This window comes from Podarcis cretensis (genome assembly GCF_951804945.1).
Source record: "Podarcis cretensis genome assembly, chromosome: 4".
Lineage (NCBI taxonomy): Eukaryota > Metazoa > Chordata > Lepidosauria > Squamata > Lacertidae > Podarcis > Podarcis cretensis.
The window spans coordinates 59,631,988-59,651,193 of NC_137173.1; the positions used below are offsets into that span (position 1 = coordinate 59,631,988).

At 41.6% G+C, this 19,206-nt stretch overlaps 1 protein-coding gene across 1 annotated transcript in view; it reads right to left on the reverse strand.

The window, feature by feature from the left end:
- Nucleotides 1-18,529, reverse strand: part of USP9X (ubiquitin specific peptidase 9 X-linked) — a 71,702-nt gene extending 53,173 nt beyond the window's left edge. The window contains exon 1 of the mRNA XM_079974476.1: nt 17,610-18,529. The gene's annotated coding sequence lies outside the window, so the exon portion shown is untranslated. The remainder of the gene's footprint in view (nt 1-17,609) is intronic.
- Nucleotides 18,530-19,206: the final 677 nt, after the last annotated feature.

Sequence of the window (19,206 nt, forward strand, 5' to 3'; positions counted from 1 at the left end):
AGCATGTTGGGAAATTTTAAAATGGCAGTGCTTAGCTACCCAGTTCTGCAGTCAGGTACACTCACAGCAGGGAAGACCAACATAAGAAAAGGCCCACTAAAATTTGGAGACTGCCAAGCCTACAAAAACTTTGTAAATCAGTTAAAGCCACATACTACAATCATACCTCAGGCTGAAGTAGCTTCGGGAAGAATATTTTCGGGTTGCGCTCCATGGCGACCCAGAAGTAACAGAGCGCGTTACTTCTGGGTTTCGCCGCTCGCACAGACGCTCAAAATGACGTTCGCATCCAGAGGTACCACTGTACATATGCATTCATCCAAGTAGTCTATAGTTCTGAACTCAAATCATTCACAATTACTATAAAACAAATTTCAAGAATTTCAAGAATTTGAGAATCTACCACTTCACCTTCTTTCAATCACAATAACTATACAAAAATAGAATGAGTAAAAAGTTTTATAGTGTAACTAATCTGTGTTAATTACAGATAGGTAGCCGTGTTGGTCTGCCATAGTCAAAACAAAATAAAAAAATTCCTTCCAGTAGCACCTTAAAGACCAACTAAGTTAGTTCTTGGTATGAGCTTTTGTGGCAGCTTGCCTTCTTGCCTACTGTGAGCTGCAACTGCTTCCAGGAGAGCAGTACAGTGACAGAGTGCATCACTGGCTGTTTTTTCCTCCTCCAGTCACCTCCGTTTTATTTAAAAATGCATTCTCATTTTTCAAAAACATCCAGAAGCAGATCCAAGCCACAGAGACATGAGACCTTTCTTTTTTTCGCTATTTTTTCCATAAGATATAATGAACACTGTATTACAGTGTGGTACACCGGTTTGACAGCCACAGACAGGAAGTCCCTACAGAGGGTGGTGAATACAGCCCATGATATCATGGGCTGTCCCTGGAGTTCGCTAGATGACATTGCGGAAGACCGCTGCCTCAGGAGAGCAAGGAAAATTCTTAGGGACGACTCACACGCTGGCCAGCACCTCTTTAATCTCCTACCTTCGGGCAGGAGATACAGAAGTATAGTCAGCCGCACCAACAGGTTAAAGAACAGTTTTTATCAGTGGACTGTTGGGCTGCTGAATGGAAAAAAATAGTGGTGCAACTGACTTCTGACAAGCACACAGAGCGCAAACTAGACTGAGTGTATGTGCGGGGAAGAGGGGGGCTCATTTAATTTCACTGCACACAGGTGATGTAGTGACAATAAAGGTTTATTTATTTAAAATAATAAAACAGATTTCTACCTCCACATGGAAACACCATCCAATTGTAAAGGATCCTAGTGCCTGCTACAACAAACATACACTAGGTTAACACTTAGAACAGTTAATGTTAAAAGGTGTAAACTGGAGGGATGCTTTTCCCTCCACTTCCTGACAGACAACTGATTTAGCATCTGTGCCCCTCACTTGTGAATTCAAATGAAGGGTGGGAGATCTCTTGGAGAAATGAGATCTTTGGTCTAAAGCAATTTTAAGAGACAGCAGGGTCTGTGCAAACCTTTGTGACAGGCCTGTTCAAACTAAAATGGTTTGGGGGACTTCTCAGAAAAGTTTATAATCTTGTAAATCTGCTAGTCTGTAAAAAGAGATAATTCCAATGGGTTTCCTCTTTATCACTATGACAACCACTTCCCTTCTTCTATAAAGGAAAGGAAATGAACACTGTGGTGGGAAGAACAGGGAACAACAACTTCCCCTACTGCTGCCACTAACCTGCGTTACATGATTTTGAGCACATGCACATTATTACGAGTCACTTAAAAACACAGAATAATCATTGTGTTCTGATCTCATAAACAAACTCTGTTTGCAAGTTCCAACTAAATCATCTTGCATTTAGGATTTAAAAAGAATACTTTTAGAGTGATTCCTGTGTGAGTCTTGGGAAATGGGTTAAACAAAGAAGTGATTTAGTTATGCAATCTCTTTTATTTACACAGGCCCAGTTTTGACTACTTTATTCCACTAGTAGAACCCAGTGCAAGGACTCTTGCTAAAGCAATGTGGCTTCCCCCTTCCCCCGGCTCCCAAATCTGCTCTGGAATAACCCTCTTGGGAGACCTGTGCAGGAAGGAGGAGGGTAATCATTCTATCAGGCAAGCAGAAATGCTTGCACTGACTGAATGGATCGTTACAGGTAGGCAGCCATGTTGGTTTGCCATAGTCAAAACAAAACTATATATATATATATATATATAAAATCCTTCCAGCTAAGTTATTTATTGGTATGAGCTTTCATGTGCATGCACACTTCTTCAGATACACTGAAACAGAAGTCACCAGACCTTTATATATAGTGAGAGGGTGTAGCCATTCATTGAATCTTACCCAGTGAGCTTTCAAGGCAATTACTTAGACAATACATGGCTAGTAGTAATAGTGTAGAGCAATAGTGGCCACACTTGGCCCTCCAGTTGTTTTTGGACTACAACTCCCATCATCCCTAGCTAACAGGACCAGTGGTCAGGGATGATGGGAATAGTAGTCCCAAAACAGCTTGAGGGCCAAGTTTGGCCACCACTGGTGTAGAGCAAGCTAATGTCAGCGACACAGCTGATTCCAAAACAATACATTGTGGATAGTTATTGTACATTTTAGTTACCAGAAATCTCTAAGGCAAATCTACTGCTAACATTTAACAGATAGCCCACATCTATGATCTGCTAGCTACTGAAATTATACAAACTGTTACACATTATTTTTATAATTTTTATGTGAAAGATACCCTCATTTGGACCATGTCTGCATGTGGACATCATGCTAGAATATAATGTACAACAGGGATGGGAAACTGGGATGGGTGTTGAATGTGGCCAACTAGGAGTCCATATTAAGTCCACATGCCTCTCCTCAAGACATACCCCTCACCAGCCCTGCTTCACATTATCTTCAAGTGTTTGTGCCTGTCTGGCATCTGCCCTTGATCTTGGAGGATGCCTCTTGCTTTCCTAGATGGAGGATGGAGACATGTGTCTGTGGAAGCTTATGACTTTTACATGGATGGAAAATAGGGTACCATACAAAAATAAACATCACTGCCTAATTTCTTCTCTCTGGCCCGGTTCACTTTTTCCTCTTTTTCCTGGTCACAGCCACTTTATCCTAGAAAGTTATGCAAGAGGAAATGTGGCCCAATCAAAATTTAATAAAAGAATGGAGTTGAGTGAATGAATATACGAAAAAACACTGCTCCGGTACAGAAATACTGATGTGTAAAGAACAAAGTTTGTAAGGGGGAAAGGCTACAAATGCAAGTAAAATCAAATACAATATAACAAACACAACTGTAAAGATAAGTTATAGAATTAAGATCAAGCAATGATGGAAGGAAGTCAGATTTTAACTCACATTTCGAGTTATGTCGAACCAATGGTGGTGGTGGGGTGAGGTGGGGGGATGCTTTGTGTTACTAACATGTACATATGTGTAAGCCTTTCTTTCTGTTATTTTGTAGAGATAAAAACTTCAATTTGAAAAATTAATTAAAAAAGAGAGAGAGAGAGAGAACATCTAGCTAGTACCCCCCAGTGGTACTTACTGATGAAGTATAAACAATTCAAAAGCTAAAGTGGACTGAAAAGAAATCCAGCATTACAGTTGTCATTACTATTGATAGCTAACTGCTATAGTCAAATAAATATGTTTCATAAACCTTATTCTAGTTATTAGTAAACATAGAAGCCTTAGAGTTTACTGTTGCTAATTTGAGCTTCTTTATAATTGTTTGTAGGATTACCAAACTCTGCTGTAGTTCCTTTATATAATTATAGATACAATTTTCGCTGTACAATTTTCTTCTTCATCTTCTAGAAAAATTCACATCTCAAGCAATTTTAACTTAGCACACATTGTTTAATTCCCTATTTGCTTATTTTTAAAAGTTAGGGGCATCAATCCAGAGGTGCACAAGCTCTGGATCCAATCCCACTGCATTTCTCTCATATACAAATTATTGCTATAACCATGGTCTTGGTATACATAGATAGAATTTCCATGTTTTGCTCCAAAATAAATTCTGCATAGATAGCGTTTTCCCTAACTGATTGCTCTAAAACTCAAGACAAGCCAAACAGCTGAAATCCAACCACATACATTTGATTGAGTTTTCAGAATTCATAAAGTCTTCATAAACTTTTTAAGAGGCCTAGTGCATGCAACACCACCTTCCACCCAAACTAATGAAGTATTTTGAATACCTGATTATTGCCTCATCAATCTCAGATACAATCCACTTTCCATTAAAATTAATCGCAAAAAAATCCATTGACAGACATAGCAAATCTGCAACCACTGATATGAAAAACTATCTGACTAAATCTGTTTTAAATAAACATACCATTATATAAATATTTCATTAAGTTTGGATAGGATATTCTGAATATCAGTAGTCAGTAAAAAGAAGAAGAAGAAGAAGAAGAAGAAGAAGAAGAAGAAGAAGAAGAAGAAGAAGAAGCAGCAGCAGCAGCAGCAGCAGCAGCAGCAGCAGCAGCAGCAGCAGCACATATGTATGGAAGATTATTTAGGTGTTTTGGGAGAGACTGTCACGGAAATATCCTAAGCCCTTACTGGACAAAAAATACAGTGACACGGTTTAGACACAATGTTACTGATGGCTTTAGCAATGCCACTTGGTTTTTCTAGGCAAATAAACCAGAACATACCCCAAGCACTCCTGAAATCCTAAAACATATCACAAACTTCAAATTAATAAATAGAGTACTGCCAGTTCAATAATTAAATTCGGGGAAGTGACCTTTCATATCAAAAAGGAGTTTCAAATAAATCCATGTCATCTTTATACTACTGCTGTCGGTATCAAAAAGAAAGGTTGTATGTAACATTAAAGTAAGTTGTGTTTCAGGGCTTTCCAACTCCCCAAACCCTGCAGAAAGCCTCTCCCAAAGCAAGCTGCTGTTTTCCCATTTCTTTTGCAATGCAAACACAAGGTCAGAGGTTCTCCCAATACTCTGTAGAGGCTTTTTGAGGAGTGTGGGGTGTTGGAGTCGAAATGAGGAGTCGAAAAGCCCCACTGTACAATAAGACTTCCATTCCCATAAAGTTGGATACAACCCACTGTATTTATTCCTTGACAAATACATATCAGCAGGGTTGCAGCACTGTAAATTATAAGTACTAACCACTAACTCTCTGCATAAAGCAGCAAATAGATTTATGTAAAGTTGTCCAAACTTTCTCATGTATAGAGACAAAAAACAGATGTTCTTTCAGAAAGTCAGCTCTCCAAAAACATATACTCTCAATACGAACATGTCTGGGCTATCAAACAGCATATATTCATTTTCTATCAAAACTTTCTATCAAAACAAAAATTTATGAAAGTACAAATTATACAGTTTCTGAAAAATCAAACTGTTAGTCTATAGTTAATTCTTTTTCCACGGTGTGTTTCTCCTTATTGCATACTAGGACAAGTAAGAGCAAGCTACAGTCAGGTAGTATAGTTGAGATCATAGAATGGTAGCATTGGAAGGGACCCCAAGGGTCATCTAGTCAAACCCCCGACAAATAGACATTCTGTTGTGGCAACCATAGCCTAGGTTTAAGGTGCCATTTGGTGCCTAGCTTATATATCTGAGTTTCTAACACTGGGTAGGATTCCATGGCTGGATATGCCAATGGAGAAAGCAGACTAATGTGGGTGAGAATTCCTGAAGATAGGGTCACTAACGGCACAATTGCAAACAATTCCAGGGGGGGGGGAGAGAAATGAGAGAGATGTTAAGAAACTAGTGTAGCTGGAAGAAAGGGTTAGGAAGGAGCTGAAGATAAAAGGGTACAAGGAAGTGGAAGGAAGGGTAAGCAAGTGTGAGTACAAATAAGTGGCCCAAAGTTGTAGGGGTGGTGTCAAGAAAACTAAAACTTGAAATAAGCTGGTGCTTTTGGGGAATGCTAAAAGAACAAAAACAACTTTTAAAGGTATATTCAAAGGAAGAGGAGAGAAATTATAGAACAACAGCTCAGTAAGGATGATGAATGGGTGACAAGGAAAATATCTGCTGAATCTGCTGAACTCCCCCCCTCCAGTCTTCTTCCAAAAGGGGAAATGTGAGCAACTTGTTTTGAGTGGGGTGTTTGAGGGCTCTGGAGCAATAGTAAACATCTCAGAAGACGGGGGGCGGTGGAGGATCAAAATGACCTTTATAGCATGAAAAACTGGGCCAAACCTAAGAAAAATGAAATTCAACAGAAACAAATGTAAAGTTATGGATGTATGCCAACTCCCCCCTCCCCCCCCCTGTGATTCACAGGTATAGCAATAAAGTGTTTTATGGGTTAGCAATTGGGCATGTGAAAATGTAGTTGGTTTCTGACTGAAATTTAGTCAGTATCATGATGCAGCTGCAAGAAAGGCTGATGTAGTTTGGGGCATTTATAGAATCATAGTCAACAGAAAGTTTCCATGTCAACAGAAATACTAGTTTCCATTTTATTCTGCACTAGTCAGCCTTCATCTGGTACACTGTGAGCAACCCTGGGTGCCTTAATTTAAGAATGATCTAGGAAAACTGAAATGGGTTCAAAAGAGAGCAATGAAAGATAGTGGTATGGAAAACAGTCCTTATAAGAAAGGTTTAAGGAAGTGGATATTTTCAGTCTGGATGAGAGAATATTGAGAAGAGGAAATGATAGTATGCTTTAACTTTCTGAAGGCTGTCTGATAGAACAGAGTGAATATGTACAGTACTTATTTTCTGATGCCCCAGAAGGCAGGACTCTAACTAATGGGCATAAATCCCAGGAGAGTTGATACTGATTGAGTATTGGGAGAGATTACATGGTAGTTCAACAGCAATGCCCCTAAATCCATACTACAATGTTCATAAATGCTTATTGTGGGAAGGCTAATCTCAAGTTTGGGGATAGCAGAGTATCCACACTACTTCTGCTGCTCCAAAGTTTAGAGAAAGAACATCCGCTACCTTTTCTCCTTGAGAGAGGGAGGGCTTATGTTGTAAGTTTTATTTTTAAAACTTCTTTTACATTATTTGTATACGTTTCAACCAAAATGGTTCTAAAAGTTCACAATAATATCTAGGCTTATTTGCGTTGAAGATTGCCATCACAATGATGTTTGTGGTACAGTGTTGGAGAATATACTTTATGAAATTCAGCAGGATAACATTCAAAAGCCCTTACGTTTGTTCTCAATATTCAGGAAGAAATTGGGGCAGTAATTTGTGTGCTGATAGGCATCTTTGCCAGAGAACCAGGTGGCTTGGGTATTTGTAGAAAAATACTCTGAGTGACTTCTCCTTCTATGCTGAGATGGGTGCTGTTGGTTCAAAGGCAGCAGGGAAGTTTCTCACATTTGCTAACTGGAAGAGTGGTGGAGACTAGAGAAAATAATGAGTTTGAGAGGTGTCACATGTGGTCCTAACTTTGGAAAATAAGTGTTTGTCCAGTTTCAGTCAAATTCTTGGTAGCTTACAATAGAACCATTGATAATATGGTCACAAATATAATAAAAGCAATACTTTCAGCCATCCTTAACATTTCTGGCGACACAACCCCAGAGTCTTTAATTGTTAGGCCAATAAAAATCTTAAATATAATAATTACCTGTTCTTTAAAAAAAAAAACACAAATGGTTGGGGAGCTCCAAATGTGTCCGGGTCACCATGAATAATGTGCTGAACTTGTTAACTAGGAGCTTGTCCCTGACATCTTGTACGGTGGAGAGGGAGTTAACTTGCTAATGATCTATGGTAGTAATAAACATTGCACATGAACAGATTAATAACTTTATGAGAATTCACACATTCAGCCAGTGTTAGAAACAGAGATATGAAAGCTAGGGGCTAAACGGCACCTTAAGCATAGGTTATGGGCGCAACAATGGAATGTCTAGGTGTGATTTTTTATAACAAGAATACAAAGCTGAAAATGAATGAACTGCAGCTAAAATATTATGTTCATTTTTCACATGGTCTAGTCCTTCCCCTGCCCACCCCCCTAATATTCTTAAGAGGGTTTCTTCTCCAGTCTTCAGAGAGAAGCTGGAGGTGGGGAGGCAGAAAAAGGTCCTCTTTTCCTTCCACTATGCAGTTTTAATCTGGAATCTTAGCCGTAGTCCTGTGCCCAGAGCTCAGAAACTGTTCACTAAAGAAATTCCCTGTCGCAAAATGCGCCTAGAACAATGGGAGTTTTGAACACTGCATTCAGCATGTGTTTTATGTTTGCATTCAAATAAAATCTTTTGTTTGCATGGCAATGGAAAACTTCAAATAATCTACAGCTTTTGTTAATGTGTAGTGTTAATGTGGTAACTTGTACTTCCTAACAGTGTAATTTTTGCAGTGTTAAAGGTTTTTATGAATGAACAAATCTGTGATTATAAAAATTTGGCTTCCTTTAATGAGTTATTTGCCTTTCAAATTTTTGTATTTCTGTCCTTTCTGCTTTATGGTAGGGCAGAGGTAGCTAATGTACCTGGACCCTTTTGTTTTACTAAGCTACTCTGATACATAACCAAAATGCACTGAGGGAGTTATAGCCTGCAGCTGCGTTTGAAACTCCCATTGCTCTAGATGCGTTTTGTGACAAGGAATTTCATTTGCGCTATGATTTCATGTTAAAACTGCAGAGGGGTAGGCAGGGGAAGCATGGCTTTGTTTTTTGCAGTCTTCAGATGAGGACTAAATCATGTGAAAAATGAATATAATATTTTATCTTCAGTTCATTCATTAAAAGTGCACCTAAACATTCTGTTGTTGTGCCCATAACCTAAGTTTAAGGTGCCATTTAGCTCTTAGCTTTCATATCTCAGTTGCTAACACTGGCCTGCATTAGTGTGGGGCAGCAAGACTTGTGTCCTAATATTCAGAAGTCTTCAGAATGGTCCAGAAAACACAGTGCAAAGTACCCTGAGTTGTGACCTGCACAGGGATATGGTGAATTGATACCTCTCAGTGTTCAGTAAGTAGCTAGACAAGAATTGAAGGATTATTTCCATTATATGTAATGTGTCATTTCTTCTATGAAACAGTAAACTTTCTACATCTTGGCAAAATATTAACTCAAAGTAAGTAGAAATAGTGGTTTTAAACTAACTTGCTAATAGTGATGCAAAAGCCATGCAACATGTCAGAACACAATGAATGATCTATTCTTAGTGACCCCGATTTGTCTTCTTGCTGTAGAAATTTCCATAACATGGAAGCTGTGTTACCAGTTTTTAGGATTTAAGATTAATATTTAATTGTATTTACTTTTAGTGTGCAAACACTAAAATACTGCAATATGTTACCATTAGAAATGCCTGAAATTCAGCCTCAAGCTTTGGAAAATTAAAATCACATATTCTATTACATTCTGCTATCTTTCTTGAAATTTTCAATAAAGTAGCTCTCAGGGCACTTTCCTTGAATGATTGTTTGCTCAAACAATTGGTTGATTACCAAATGTTAATGTAAAGAGTGCAAAAGAGTTAGATTAAATTTAAATATTTAAAAGAGTTAAATTAGGTTTTAATATTGCACATCTGGAGATTTTCCTTGTGAATGCCTTCTGTGTTCATTGGCACTGTGTCAACTTTAACGATACAGACAACAGTTCAATTTTTCAGAAACTGTATAATTTGTACTTTCATAAATTTTTGTTTTGATAGAAAGTTTTGATAGAAAATGAATATATGCTGTTTGATAGCCCAGACATGTTCGTATTGAGAGTATATGTTTTTGGAGAGCTGACTTTCTGAAAGAACATCTGTTTTTTGTCTCTATACATGAGAAAGTTTGGACAACTTTACATAAATCTATTTGCTGCTTTATGCAGAGAGTTAGTGGTTAGTACTTATAAATTACAGTGCTGCAACCCTGCTGATATGTATTTGTCAAGGAATAAATACAGTGGGTTGTATCCAACTTTATGGGAATGCAAGTCTTATTGTACAGTGGGGCTTTTCGACTCCTCATTTCGACTCCAACACCCCACACTCCTCAAAAAGCCTCTACAGAGTATTGGGGGAACCTCTGGCAGAGGTTTTTAAACTGTGGTCACCAACCTGACACCCAGAAATCTCCAAGTAGTCGCAACTGGACCAGCACTAGTAGTGAAACGCAACTGGGGAATTTCGAACACTGAACCTACCTAGCATTTTCTTGAACTTATTGAAATTCGTTTTCCTATAATCCAAAGATACCCGAGGATGCTCATTTTTGGCTTTAAATAATTTCATGAAATTCTACATTACAAGGTCACTTTTCATTAACCAACTCTTCCCTATTGGTTAAGATCAAGTCAAGTATAGCTGACTCCCTCATTACTAGACATTGCCTCAGTTTCTTCTGTACTAGCACTGATTGATTAGCGCATGTCCAAAAGATGCATGACATCCTACCCTACAGTCACTAAAAGGGTGGGGTAGGACGCGCTTATACACACTCTGCTGAGGCACATAGGGGCTGGGAACGGAACCCCCACGAGAAATGGTTGTTGACTGTACCTTTAATGCTTGACTTCATGCTTACCTTCGGGTTACTGAATTGTGGCACAAGCTCAACTTACAGTATTTACCTCAAACAAGTAAATATTAGGGATCGATAATTAACCAACATAATCGCAAACTTCCAAAATGGAAGAGCCATATGTCTATTTCATTGCATGCAACTGCCCTTCTGGCAGAACTTACTCCTCTGTCCACAACATCTATTAAACACAGTACTGCTGTTTCAGATGACCTGTTGGTCCTTCTCTTTCTAGAATCTGATTAGCCCTCAAGCCAGACAACTGCCACCCTCCTCCCTTCCCCATTCTGGTTTACAACCAATGATTCTTAGCCATGGATACTAAGCCTGCTTCTTGTAATGTTTCTGGTACACTTTCTTGAACTGCTTTGAACATATATCTGGCACTGTTCATTTCCATCATGAGTCATACAAGAAACCATATACTGAATGCCATGTACACTTCTAGTAGCTTCATACCCAATAGCTAGAAACCATAGGTAACAAAGACAACCAACCTAGTCCCTATTATAATGAAGCCAAAGTACACATACAGGAATCGCCCCATTTACACGTGATCGACTCACACACTACCATGTATACACAAAGCACCAGGAAATAAATAAACCTGGAAATGGCAGGAGAGAGCTGGAGAAGAGACCCTCCCCAGATCCCAAAGAGGATGTAAAATGAGGAAGCCCCAAAAAGACTATAGGCACAGTGGGGCTTTGCTTAGGATGCTCAGCCTCTCGGTCTAACAGCTGGTGTGCGCAGTAGCAGCAGCCACTTTTCTGCAAGTCCTCCGGCCTCCAGCCGGCCCCCAAGCTTCAATTCTAGTTGTGGATATTTTTAGATACAGTATTTTTGATATGGATTGAAGAGAGAGAGCATCAGAGAGGGCATTTAAAGGGTGTTTAGAGGGTGGTCCCCATTTTCTGTTATGAGCATGGGGGCCTGCAACATAAACCCCGTCTAAGTGGGGGTGATATCTGTAACTGAATAATTCACATGTTTTTTACCCTTGCTTATCCATCTCTGTTCCCTCTTTCCTCCATGTCACTGCAAGCCCCTTGGTAAAAGGATAATTGGTTGATTGATTAGAGTGGGGCAACAAGTTCCATAGTGAAAAATATAAAATGTTAGATTGCAGTTCTAAGTTCAACCAATAGTTAACTTGTTTCAGAAATAACACAACCCAAGCAACAAGTAGTATGTGAGCTACTAGTTCTGAGCCAGCAGTGACTTTCCAAGCACAAAATGGAAAGCTGTGCTTGCCAATCAAAGCAGTCTACAACTCTTTTATACTTTACTTTTGGCCTCAGCAGCGCTATTTTCCAAGCAAATCATTTGCAGAGCTGCACCTATTGGCCCAAACCAGTGTTAAATGACTTCTGATGCATCAGATATTCCTTTACAAAAGGAAAAGTAATTTCAGAGGCCTGTATGGTAACAGTTCACAAACTCTGGATTAGGATCCAGCCATTATTTGCACTAACCACCAAACTTTTCCCTGTCCCAAGTCCTCTACACTTTGGCAGAGCACTAAGGGAAGGGAGAAGAGTCAGAGCAGTATACTGTTTGATCATCCCACAACCAGTCTGACTTTAGATACAGACAAACTCCCATTTACATGGCAGTAACATTCCAAGGCACTGCACATATCAGTGAAATTGTGTATAATTGAAACCTATTTTAAAAGCCTGCAAACACTCATTCGAGCCTTTTAGTGACATCTTTTTGAAGTTTCCAAGTCACTTCCAGGTTCGGCAGATGAGCGTATAGCCGTATACACTGTCACACACATATTGAATGGGGGGCTGCCAGTATACCATCTACAGTACAGTGGATAGGACATATTTACAAGGACTTCTGAGAATCTAGCTAGCAAAATATTTAAAGTACTTGTTGCAGCGACCAAGTTAAACCCACAAGTGGATAGGATTAGTTTGTTAATATTTCATGAAGTTTTATCAAATATCTAGAACTCAGGACCAGGCAAGAACTGGAACCACAGAAACATGCATTTGTAGGCTTAGAAAGTACATTTAAGTTATAGTAGCGTCATTTTTTATGTTGAGGCAAGAACATCCACACACAAGACATTCTCAATACATTAATTCATCCAAAGAATGGAGCACTTAGTACTTTACTTCATCAATTTACTATCACTCAAGAAGGCAAGTGATGCTACAATGAATTGTAAAAAGGCCTGCACTGTTATCCATTCAGCCAGAGCAGCAAATGTAACAAGACCTTTTCATCAGGCCCCCACAAAGGGGAAATAAATCTTAGCATTGTTTGCACCAGGTAAGGTGCCTGCTATCTCTGCAGGAAACGATAGGCTAGACATCCAAACAAAAGCATGTAATATTGCAAAAGAAAAAAATGGGGAGAAATTTCATCACAACCAAGATTTTAAGGGAAATAGCTGGTATTTAAAATGCACAGTTCTTGCACAAGTTCTTTCCAAGAAATGAATGTATTTTGGATTTTAGATGAACTGCTACAGAATGTATGCACGTACAAAAATGTTTTAAGTTAAGGAAAATAAATTCATACATATCATTTCTGAATTGGCAGAAGTCTTGTTACCAGTGCAGAAAAGTGTCCATTGCATAGGTGTAGTAACTTCTTGTGTAATGACACCACTGTAATTCAGTCATGAAAGATCCAGCACAAAGGCTGCAGAGTGGGGTGATGGCAGAAGATCATGAAAGTAAGGGTAATTAGCATTACCATATGTGCACGAAAACCTTAATTTCCCCCTCTTTCAGGGTATAAAGACACAATCACAGCTGTAATGGAAATAAATATTAACACCAACTGCCAAGGCCCATAAATGTAAGAGCTCCAATAAAACATAGGCACACAAAATAACAATATGATACCATTTACTGACACTCCTATAACTACAAATCACAATGTAAAAGTAGATAATGAACTACAAGCAGACTGCATACTGAACAAAAGACAAATAGACTGCAGAAGGGCACAGGACAGCAATCAGTTTGCATCAACACGAATACTTGTGAATCAACAACCCTTTGCAGAAAAGCTATAGAACTGGGTTGGTTTAAAAAAAAAAATACAGAAAAAGCAGCATAAGCCACAGGACGTAAAGAACTTGACATGGGGACCCAAGTGTTGGACTATGGTAGCAGTATTATTGTAGTTAAACGTTTTAACTTCTACACTTCACAATTTTCAGCATTTTTACAAAATGGTAAGTGACCCTATTTCTAAGGAGACACTTTTTTATCCCAATCTCATGACAAAGCAACCCAACCTACTTGGCGGGGGAACCATGTTATTTTCTGTTCTCTTGCCCCAAGACCTATCTAATGCACATACTGACATCCTGATTAAACTACAGTATTAAATTCATATACTTGAAAGTAAGCTTCATTAAATTTAAGGACTTGCTTCCAAGTATATTTTGGATCCACGTGTTAATTAGGCAAGCAGAGTCCCACTGACCTCAACTGGACTTGGAACTGTAAGCATGCAAGCTGAGCATACACTGAAAATAATAAAATACAAAATATTTGAATAGTTAAACTTGTATGCAAGTTCTCTCTCAGATATGCTTTTCTTAATAAAAAGAAGAAAATTTAAAAATACACTGAAATTTCATAGACACATACTTCCTGCTGAAACATGACAATTTACCAGCTTGACAAACAAGAGTTCTAAAGACATAAAAATACAAATGAGAACAAAACTGCAAGTATTCCCTGTAAAAGTTGTATATACTAGGTTTACAACAAAAATACCAAGGTTTTCAACTATCTTTGAAAGTCAATATAAGAGAACAAATATTCAAGACATACTTGAAACTGCCATTTCAATAATAACTTTTAAAATGTCACTTTAGAAAACCTTTTCACTAAAGTGTTACCAGATGTCTTAAATGACTTTTGTCCTACCTAGTCAATAAACGACCTGTTACTCTTCAGAAACTGTTATGAAACCTGCTACCATCCCACAAAAGAATGCATATTCTTGACTATTGTCACAGATAGCTATTTCTTACTCCAGATACTAGCATTTATAATATTGATCTTGTAACAATTCCAGCATTTTGAAACAACTATGAGTCATGATAATACAGGATCCTCTTATTTCCCCAAGGAAATGTATCCCATCTTTTCATTTCACAATGAAGTACTCAAAGCAGATAAAGGTGACATTGTAATGTGAATATATCATAATGTTTATGATTATGTTCTAACAAGCAAAGAATTTAGTTGTTTTCCCATGACTGGTCCTCTAAGATGCTGGCCTTCTGTAATAGGAAAACATTATTAGAAGGGTAAATTCAGAGAAACATTGAACAGGCTGCAAGTGAAGCAAAGACAAAGAGTAACACAGAAGATATTTGTATGTTTCTGCCTTAAAACCTATTTATGAAAAGCATAGGAGGGGGGGAACCAAGTAAGTTTAAAAGATGAAGGAACTTATTGCAATCTTTTAAGTATGCTTTTATAGTACAGCCAAAACATTATTTGGAAGAAACATCAATTGATTTTAAATGGATATACATCCAACTTTAAGTTGGAAGAAAGTCTCAATTCAAAATCAATGGCATTTGCTTCCAAGTAAAAATGTTTGGGGACGCAGGTGGCGCTGTGGGTTAAAGCCTCAGCGCCTAGGGCTTGCCGATCGAAAGGTCGGCGGTTCGAATCCCTGAGGCGGGGTGCGCTCCCGCTGCTCGGTCCCAGCGCCTGCCAACCTAGCAGTTCGAAAGCACCTCCGGGTGCAAGTAGATAAATAGGGACCGCTTACCAGCGGGAAGGTAAACGGCGTTTCCGTGTGCGGCTCTGGCTCTGGCCAGAGCAGCGATGTCACGCTGGCCACGTGACCCGGAAGTGTCTCCAGACAGCGCTGGCCCCTGGCCTCTTAAGTGAGATGGGCGCACAACCCCAGAGTCTGTCAAGACTGGCCCGTACGGGCAGGGGTACCTTTACCTTTACCTTTTAAAAATGTTTAGCGTAAGTGTGAGTAATTTTTTCAATCAACACATGAAAAAATTATCTTGCAATTTATTCCACATTATAGTAATATAATTTTGTTCAAAACAATTCATAAATTTCAGTTATATGTCACCTTTAGCTCCAGATGTGATGGAAAATATTTTTTTCATATTCTAATACCTAGTTGAACCTAATTTTCAAAATAATGTTCTTAACCACTTTAGGAGATTTCAAAGAGCAGAATGAGAAAGCATTTCATAAATAACTTCAGAAATTATTAAAGCTGATTGCTGCTATTAGTAATTGATATTCAGTGATTCCTTATTTTTTTAAAGGACTGTGTAATGTTTATGGATTTTTGTGTTTTTTATCTATCTCCTTTCTTGTAAACCACCCTGTGCCTTTTGTGCAAATCAACCAAATAAAATCCGCATTTTCTAAGTTTTATCCACAATTTCCTGAAGTGATGTACATATTATTAAAACTCTAAGTCCAGAACTCTTAAAACTCATTCTTCCAAACATTTCTTCTTAGCTATAAATGATAAAAGCTAAATACAACATAATTAGAAGACATTTGCAAGCATAAGTTGCAGCACAAAAACCTGATGAACTTAAATGATATTGGGGCCATGTCTTCACACAGTAGATAGTGACAACTGTATTGAACCACACCCCCACTTTTAAGTCTGTGTTGAAGTCCATCCAAATATTATTTGTATCAATATCATATGTTAAATACACGGTGCAAAATTAGGATGCTGAAAGAACAGCACACTACTTCATGTCTTTTAAGACTGCAATCCTAAGCAGTTACCTGGGAGTAGGTGCCACTGAACTCAGTAAGGCTTGCTTCTAAGGAAGCATGCATAGGACTGCTGTGCAAGTCAAGTTTGAGGTGTCTTGAAAATCCTTTGTTGTTGTTTAGTCATGTCCGACTCTTCATGACCCCTTGGATTCTTTACTGCATATGTCACCCAATCCTCTGCATGCTTATTCAGAAGTCCCACTGAATTCAATGGGGCTTAAGTCACAATTGTATATAGATTTGTAACTCTCCAGTCCCTTTTCTCTGTACATTAGGACACATTTTGTACATGGTCTGAAAATAACTACCCCAATAACATTAAAACTAAATTCATCAAGTAAATTTGCTGTGACTGCACACCTCTCCATTAAAATCAATGGGAGTCCAGATGCTAATTATATCAAGGTAAAATTGCAGCCTAAAAATGCTTAAGCATCTCACAAAGCAAGCCTGTGTTCAAAAATGAACTATGTCGATTATTCATACAACATATCTAGGAGATATGTTCCCGAGTTTGGAAAAAAAGGTCTTTTAAAAAAAAAGACAAACAAGATAATTTGAATTATAACGCATATTTTGCACAATAACTAAAATGTAAGGGGTTTTAAACCACCAGGACTACACAAAGAACCAGAATATAATCTTCTGGAAGCTAACGGAGAAAGGGTGTTGAATTCTGAGGGCTTATCCGGCAACACGACGGCCTTACTGGAAACCAGGAGTGCAGCCATGACACAGCCCACCTGCGCCCATGACAATAATGTTTACAAGGAATGCGAATGCGCTGGGCCTGGCGGTTTGAGACCGGATTTAGAAAGAAAGAGCTTGAGCAGGGCCTTATTTCCTGGCGTAGCCCAGGCCTACACGATTCCAATCACTCCACCTCAGTAATGGCGTTTGGCGTGAAGTGAAACGAGACTCAAAAGGAACTAAAAGCCGGGCGAAGCTGTGCCGGGAGGCCCTTCCCTCCGCCGCCCCGTTCCCCCGGCTACTTGAGAAAGGGGGTCAGGCGAGAAGCCGGCCAGCTCTGCGGGGCCGTGTTTCCCCCTCCCAGGGACTGCGGATACCGGGCGTGCGCGCCCCATTCTCCCGCAAGGCCCAGGACAGGCCGGGCAGAGAGAATGAGGAGTCGTCAGCCATTTTCCCTTCTCACTCCAAAACACACCGACACACGCACGGGCAGGCATTTCCCAACCCCCCAAGACACGCTGACACACACGGCGAGGCGCCCCCACCCCGCAGGTTCGGCCCCCTTGTTTTCCCCACAGCGTGGCCCCCCTTCCTCCTGGCCCCCCACCCAGCCGCCGCCGCCGGCCATGGCAGCCCCAGCGCCTTCCCCAGCTCGCTCACCCCCACACAGCGTCCCCTGTTTCCGCTGCTGCTCCTCGCGCTAGTGCCGAGGCCCGCTCCGCTCCCGGGCGCCGCCGCCGCCGCTGGCTCTGCTGGCGATGAGAGGAGGAGGAGGAGGAGGCTGCAGCGGGTGTGGCTGAAGAGTTTCTCATCCCAGGCGGCTGCAGCCGCAGCAACCAGCGGGGCTGTGTCTCATGCCGGGCAGGAGTCGAGTCGCTGCCGTTACTACTGCTCCCAGGGAGCCGCCCGACACGCCGCGAACTGGGCCGAGTCTCCTTTCCCTTCCCTTTTAGTTTTGCGTCACCAGCTGTTCGGTGGGGCCGCCGCTTCCCGGCGACGGCCGCAGTGCTGGGCGCCCAGAGGCAAGGCCCGAGCCCGCTGCGCTCTGCCTTGGCCAGGAAGCTCCGGCTGGGCTGGGCCTGCGGGGCTCCGTCGCTCCCAGTACGGAGGAGCCGATATGCGCCTAGTGCCTCGGAGGAGGGCAGGGGAGCAGGAGGAGCGGGGAGGGGGCGACGAGACGGGGCTCCTCTCTTCGGCGAGGCAACGGAGGAGAGCCCGGCTGCGGAAGAGGAGGGGACGGAGAGCAGCGGCGACGCGAGGCACAGGCGCGGCGGAGACGGTGTGTCTGTGTCCCGGGCAATATGGCGGCTCTAGCAGGGTTCGGCCAGCAGCAGCAGCAGCAGCAGCGGCGGCGGCGCAGACTCCGACTCAACGCAGCGGCGCCGGCCCCGCCACCCAAACAGCGTCCGCGGCGGCGAGCGTGACCCCCCTCCCTTTCCTGCGTGTCAGGCAGTCCGTCGCTCCCACTTGCCCCCTTCCGTGTTCCCGAGGCTGAGCAGGCACCAGTTTACGCCTTGCCTTGTATGGGCGGAGAGCAGCGGGGACGGGGGTCGCTGCTGCTGAGAGGGCGATGTGTGTGAGGGGGGGGGGCTTTCTCCCTGGTGGGGGGGAGGGGGCGGAGCGGCGCCCGCGTCGGCGTCGGCGAGGGACGGGCGCTGACGGCGGCCGAGCGGGGCCTGGCTTAAGCTGGGCCAGGCCGCGCTCACTGAGGCGGGGGCAGCTAGCACGGCCGTTTCATTTCGGTTGGGCTCGGTTTTGGCTCCATTGTGACCCGCGGTGCGAAGAGCGCCGCCGCGGAGAGCCCGGATAATGACGTCACCTTTTCGTGCTTGGAGGGGGGGAAGAAACAGAATTGACCCTCCCCTTCCTCTCCCCTCCCCTTCCCCTCCGTCCCAGGGGCCAGCCAAAGGCTGACGCGTGGGTGGGGCGGCAAGAGAAAGAGGGAGAAAGAAAGAGAAGAGAAGCTCCAGCCGGGCTGCTGAAGAGAGGGGGAAATGGGATTCAGTTACAGCGGCTGCAAACCTGGGGAAACTGAGCAAGAGCCCTTTAAAGGCCTCGAGGCGTTATCGGCTGGAGCGTCCTCTCACTGCGCGGGCTGGACAGACAGGCGTTGCGCATCATCATCATCACCGCCAGAGGAAATTATTCTGCACATCTCCGTCGTCTGGACAAAACTACCGGAAACAGCTCTGAAGAGAGCAGAAGTAGTGCTGGGTGTAAAAGAGCCGAGAGGAGTGCTGTTGCTGTGTTCTGCCAG